Source organism: Triticum aestivum, chromosome 6A (genome assembly GCF_018294505.1).
Source record: "Triticum aestivum cultivar Chinese Spring chromosome 6A, IWGSC CS RefSeq v2.1, whole genome shotgun sequence".
NCBI lineage: Eukaryota > Viridiplantae > Streptophyta > Magnoliopsida > Poales > Poaceae > Triticum > Triticum aestivum.
The window spans coordinates 422144832-422149781 of NC_057809.1; positions in this window are offsets into that span (position 1 = coordinate 422144832).

A 4950-nucleotide genomic window follows, 5' to 3' on the forward strand; every position below is an offset into this window, starting at 1 on the left:
TGCAGAGGCAAGCTCATGATGGCAGCGTGGTCGTCCTCGTGCCAGTCGCGGATGAGGAACTTGAAGCCGTCCACCTTGATGGAGCCCCTCCGCACGGCGTCATCGCGGTGCGCCGACAGGTCGAAGTGGACCAGAAATGCTTCCGGCTAGTGGGAGGTGACGCGGAGCTGGAAGGGCGGCGTGCCTATCAGCTCCTCGATGGCCTTGCCGACCACCATGGGGTTGGTCGTGTGGATCCTTTGACGGCAGAGAGCGTGACGGCGTGCTGGCGAAGAACGAACTCCTCGCGCTCGAGGATCTTGTTGCTGACCCGCGGCCGCCGCGCCGGGTCGCAGTGGAGGAAGCGGTCCATGGCCAGAGGAGGCGGAGAGGGGCGGACCTGCGACGGGAAGCGGAGGCGGTCTCGCACCGGAGCCCTGGACGGAACCGGCTTCAGTCTCTCATGGGCGGTCCCTCCTGGACCCCCGTTCTTCGGATTTTGTGGGCACTCCCAGGCGAAATGGTCCTGGCGCTTGCAAAGAATGCAGCGGAGAGGATCTCTGCAGTCCTTGCGGCGATGAAGCTTGCTGAGGCACCGGAAGCACTTCCCTTTGAACCTGCTTAAAAAGACGTCGCGGCCGGAGCGAGCATTGAAGTCCCTATGGCGGTCTGAGCGGTGCTCCGAGGAGGGGCGCGGCTGAACCGCAGGTCCGGATCCGGCACGCCCCCCTTTCCGGGATCTGACCCCCGTCCATCCAAGATCGTCCCCCCGAGGGGGAGGAGCTGGCAGCAGGTGATGGGGCGACCACCATGGATTTAAGGCGCCCATGCCCATTGATGGGTGACGCGCCCAGATCCGGCGGGCAAACCTCGTCCCGCCGCAGGATTCACGGCGTCGAAGCTGGATCCGAGCCCGCGACGGTGGTAGCTGGAGATGATGGCGAGGGCGGGCCCCAAGACGGACCGAGCGACAACGAGGACCCGCAGGGTGGGGGGGAGCGCCCGCGTGGAGGAGCAGCCGAGGCGGGACGGGACGGGGCGGCGGCCATTAAGGCCGGGATTTGTGGCCGCCGCGGCCGGAGTGGCCTGCGGCGCAGCGGGGCGAGAGCGGAGCAGGAGCGGAGTGCTTGTTAAAACTTAAACAATTCAACATGGTCATTTTCAATAGCACTAAGAGTAGTTAATTATGCAAAATATAATCCACTAAAGCAAAAACTAATTGAAGCAACGAACGAGTCACATATCAAGGAGCAATCCCTCAAAACAGTTTCAGAAACGAAGCTCCGAGCAATGAGATCAAATATATTAGGTTTGGGAGCAAGAATACGAGGGAGATAATCAGGTTCGTAATTTTTTTAAACGTGGCTTATAGTTATTTAAACTAGGTTGTTATTTATGGAGAACAAATCGCAGAGCTAGCGACGCGGTTGACTCGATGGAGGTCGTGTGTTTGACCCTCCAGTTCACGTACTGTTTTTTTTGCGATTTTTTTAAGTTTTGTCCTTGTTGCTCACTTCTTTAAGCGTGAGGCTGCAAATCTTTCACTGGAGTGAGCTGCATGCGATGGTAACAGCTCGCCCGGAGCAGGGGATCGCGGGTTCGACTCCCAGCCTGCGATTTTGTTCAGATTTTTATCTGCGTGCTACCGCGAATGGGCTGGCCTAGGTTAGCTAACCCCTGTGCGAATCCACAACGAGAGCTCCTGTTTGACGCTCATTTGCATCAAACTGAAGAGCTTGCGCAAGCTTTTGTTTTGTTGATTTTTATCTATGAGCTACCGCCAATGGGCTGACCCAGGTCAACTAACCCCTCTGCAAATCCATGACTAGTTACCACAGTAAGCAGCGTATAGGAGGTCTTCTCGCAGTAAGAGCTCCTGTTTGATGCTCGTTTGCGTCAAGCAGAAGAGCTTCCTCGCAAGGCACATGTATGCCTTTGTTTTGTTGTTTTTTATCTCCGTGCTACCGCAATGGGTCGGCCAAGGTCCAGTTAACCCTTGTGCGAATCCACCACCACGTTGCCGCAGTAAGCAGCATATAGGAGGTCCCTTCGACAGGTGCTTGTCCGCAAGAGCTCCTGTTTGATGCTCGTTTGTGTCAAGCAGAAGAGCTTCCTCGCAGGGCACACGTATGCTTTTGTTTTGTTGTTTTTTATCTCTGCGCTACCGCAATGGGTCGGCCCAGGTCCAGTTAACCCTTGTGCGAATCCACCACCACGTTGCCGCAGTAAGCAGCGTATAGGAGGTCCCTTCGACAGATGCCTTTTTGTTGATTTTTATCTGTGAGCTACCGCCAATGGGCCAACCCAGGTCAACTAACCCCTCTACGAATCCACGACTAGTTGCCACAGTAAGCAGCGTATAGGAGGTCCCTTCAACAGGTGCCTGTCCGCAAGAGCTCCTGTTTGATGCTCGTTTGCGTCAAGTCAGAAGAGCTTCCTCGCAGGGCACATGTATACTTTTGTTTTGTTGTTTTTTATCCCTGCGCTACCGCAATGGGCCGGCCCAGGTCCAGTTTAACCCCTGTGTGAATCCACCACCACGTTGCCGCAGTAAGCAGCGTATATGAGGTCCCTTCGACAGGTGCCTGTCTGCGAGAGCTCCTTTTTGACATTTGGGTCAAACAGAAAAGCCTCTGCGTAGGGCTCGCGCAAATGGGGCGGCCCATTGCCAGGTCACGAGTGAACATACGAAATCACTAATTAAGGAGTACTCGTTGCAAAGAACACTTCACTTTTCCAGGTCGCGACAAGTTGTGCACATGCAGCGCGCCACTTGTCGCAACCTGGGAGTTTTCCCTTTTTTCATAGATCCATTTATTCAAAATGTTATATCTTTTAAACCGTGCATCCAAATCTCGAACCGTTTTCACCATTGGATTCCTCACGTCGAGATCTTCAAAACTAGATCCCATGTTGATAGGTTTTGACGAACTTTTTTTCATGAAAAAAACCGGACGAAAAAACCGAAATCGGAAGCACGCTTTTTTCCCTTTTTGAAAGAGGCACGCCCGTGCCTCTCGCGAAATCACACTCGTGCCTCTCGTGCAATCAAAACCGTGACTCTCGTGGAAGAAAAAAACAAAAAATGTGTTTTGTTTTTCCCTTTCCGATAGGCACGGCCGTGACTCTCGCGAAAGCACAACCGTGCCTCTCGCGGAAGCAAAACCGTGACTCTCACGAAAAAATAGAAAACGTGTTTTTTCCTTTCTGAGAGGCACAGCCGTGACTCTCGCGAAAGCACAACTGTGCCTCTCGCGGAAGCAAAACCGTGACTCTCCCGAAAGAAAAAAAAAGACAGAAAACACGTTTTTTTCTCTTTTCGAAAGGCTCGGTCGTGACTCTCGTGAAAGCACAACCGTGCCTCTCGCGGAATCAAAACCGTGACTCTCGCGAAAGAAAAAAAAAACAGAAAACACGTTTTTTTTCGTTTCTGAAAGGCACGGCCGTGACTCTCGATAAAGCACAACCGTGCCTCTCGCGAAAGAAAAAAAAAGAAAACATATTTTTTCGCGCAAAAAAAAATTTCGAAATTTTTTTATCGAAAAGCTAAGGAAGACCAGGGAAAAACCAATACGTCAAAAAAACCCGGAAAAAAATCATTTAAAAAACCGAAAACGCGTGCGAAAAAATAAAAAAAGCAAAATCCGAAGGGAGCGTCCAGAGCGCGACACGTGGCGAATGGCTGAGAGCGCACCAAGTGGCGCTGATCGTTGCGAGGCTCCCGAAGGAGCGCTCGTTAACTAGTTGCTCCCGTGAACATACGGAAAATGTAATGAATGAAAAAGGTAGCTCCGGTTGCCCTCAAACCCGCAACCATGCTGTGGATAGCTGCGTTGCCAGCCACTTCAGCTAGCAACTTTTTTTTTAGATCCACTTCAGCTAGCAACTGAGATTGGTTTTAAGTACAGTGTAAACTTGAAAGTACTATGTAGAGCGGTAGATATGATTTTTTTAGATGTATCATGTTTTCTTGAACAAATTTCAAAACTTGGATAAACAATTAAAATGTGTTTTTCTAAAACAATATGAACAATTATTGAAAACATGAACAAAAATGTACTCCCTCTGTTCACTTTTGTAAGTCCTTTAGAACAGCTGAAATTGAACTGTTTTAGGTGTTGTCTTAAATGTCTAAAAGGTCTTATAAAAATGAATCGAAGGGAGTATTGGTTTTTTATATACGATGAACAATTTTTAAATATAAATTGAACATTTTTTAGATGTATGATGAACAATTTTTAACTACACGGTGAACATTTTTGTGATATACACTAAACAAAATTTAAAACATATTGAACATTTTTTTTGATATACGATGAACAGATTTTATACAATAAACATTTTTGTAATATAATCTAAACAATTTTTAACTACACATTGAACAATTTTGTGATATGCGTTGAAAAGACATTTAAATACCCATAGAACTTTTTTTTATATACGCTGAAAATTGATAATTGTGAACAAAATTTTAAAAATCGAATAAATTTGAAAACTGTGAACACCTTTTAAAACCATGAACAAAATGTGAGATTTCAAAACATTTTCTTGAAAAAAAAGTACAAAAAAATGAAAAATGATAAAAGCAAAGCAAAGGAAAAAAGAAAATAAATAGAAACAGAAACACAAAAAACAGAAAGAAAAAAGAAAAAAAACAGGAAAATAGGAAAAAAAACAACAAGAGAAAAAAAGACAGGAAAAGAAAAAAAAGGTTCAGGAACCTAAAGGTTCCCAAATCGGGTGCTGGTTCAAAGTGGGCGGGCCCGTGTTTCCTCGTTCGCTTCGCTTCAGCGAAGCAGCGACGATCGGACGCACACGGGCGTCATATAGAATCAGCCCCTGTCTGCGGCGCCAGCGTCGGCGTGCAGCTCCGCGTCGTGGCTGGAGTCATCGAGGAGCTTCCCTGCTTCCAATTGCACAAGTATGGGACTGGGATCGATTCACTTCTAGCGTTCTGCTGTTTGCTGGGGG